This window comes from Pteropus vampyrus, unplaced genomic scaffold (assembly GCF_000151845.1).
Source record: "Pteropus vampyrus isolate Shadow unplaced genomic scaffold, Pvam_2.0 Scaffold60, whole genome shotgun sequence".
NCBI classification, from domain to species: Eukaryota; Metazoa; Chordata; class Mammalia; order Chiroptera; family Pteropodidae; genus Pteropus; species Pteropus vampyrus.
In genome coordinates this window covers 1,343,069-1,344,934 of record NW_011888841.1, presented here as the reverse complement: position 1 = coordinate 1,344,934, position 1,866 = coordinate 1,343,069, and positions in this window count along the sequence as shown.

The window sequence follows — 1,866 nt, the reverse complement described above, 5'->3', positions numbered from 1 at the left end:
CTCCTGGGCCGCCCCGGGGAGCGGGAGGATGGGGACTCGGCTGGGCTCAGCATCTCGGCTCAGCATCTCGGCTGAGCATCTCGGCTCTGGGCCGTCTGCGGCCGCCTGGCTCCTGCGCCCCCGTAAGGGCCCTGAGGGCCCTCGGTTTGGCCCCAAACGGAGGTAGCGCGGTATTGGCCGGGCCGCCGACCTGGCCCAGCTCGCTGAGTGCGGCGTGTTCCCCGGGGCTAGGTCCCAGGAGGGCACTTCCTCTGAGCCGGTGGCCTCCGCAGCTGGACTCGAAGCGCCGGACTGTGCGCTGCACAGGACGCAGTAGGGGGTTCAGTGAGGACCTCGCGCCCTGTGGAGGGAGAGCACCGCCCGCCTGCCCGCCCGAGCACACTGCCCGCCCCGCAGGCCTCCGTTTCCACGTCTGCAAAACCTTCGGGTTAGACCAAAGCGTTCGCTCAGGTCCTTTTTAAGCACTAAGAATGGATATATCCTGACCCTCTCTGCACTCACACGTGCAGCTTTGCAGGGTCTCTGCCCTCTCTTCCGTTTCTGGGGTCTCGTCTCTTACGATGATGATCGTCTCCATATCTCCCTGCACATGGTCCTAGCACGAGCCCGTGGCTCTCAGGGAGCGGGTGTCTCCTCCTGCTTCTCTGAGGGCGCTTTTCCGGATCTGGCTTCCTCCTTCTCCCCTCCTCCCAACAAACCTCTAGCCACCAGTCATGTCCCATAGTTTGCCCTCTGACCCTGGGCTCAGCTCTTGTCCCTCCATGTCTATGCCTGCCCATCTTTCCTGCTGCTACCTTCTGCTGCCATGGAGCCACACCCGTCCTCGGGCAGGTTCCCGGTGTGGCCCGCTGGACTCCCAGCTCCTCAGACTGACCTGTCCCCAATCCTCACTCTCACACACCCCCTCCCCGCCAGTCCTCAGCCCTTCCCTGCCCCCACTGCGGGGTCCAGGAAAGTACGTGTTTCCAACCCCAGTAATTAGCAGACTGACACCACTGACAAAAAGAAAAGGTTAGGATCTTTGATTTCAGAAAGGGGAGATTTTTCAAAATTTGATTTTTAGTAAGTTAAGTTTATTTCAAAATCAAGAAAAGTCCATAATGGATCAGAATGTGAGTCGAGATACGCTCAGCGCCTGTTAACGTATCAGGCAGGGTGTGGAGTGCTTGTAAAAATACATTGTTTCCTTAAAGCTCCAGTAAATGTATGGGAGTCAGGAGCTTTTCCTATTTGATAGAGAAGGAAATAGAGAAGGAAATGGAGGTTTAGGAGATATAGAATTTACAGCTAATAAAAGCTGCGCAGACTGGCAAGGATGCGAGACATCCATGCCCTGGGCTGGGACCCTGTATCAAAGCCCCAGCTCAAAAGCCCTGTAATCTTGGCATTCGCAAATGTTTTATCTGACATTTTCAACACTTGCTCCCTTATCTGCCCCAAAATCTAAAGAAGTGATCCATATTCTTGTAGTACCGATGATGATTTTGATCACAGATTTTCTGATTTTTTTAGCAGGTGGAATGAAATAAAACCCACTCACCGTGCCCAGAAAAGTAAAAATGTCAACAAAAATGACAAACCGAGTTCTGGCTTCAGTTCGAAGAAGACAGGCACACTAGACTCCGAACGCATTTCATCCCACTTCCTGTTTTACTTAACTAAGACCTTGACCACATCTTTTTAAGCTCTTTCCTTAGTTTCCTAATCAGGTTGAACTAATCCCTGTAGAACTTTCTGTTCTCTCACAATGGGCAGGCTTCTGGGTAAAATAGAGAAATACGGAATTAAATGCATTCCTTTGTTTCTCTAGTATCTGAGATGGGAAGGCACAACCCATACCGGACCCTAGGTTTTAAGCTCAGAGTG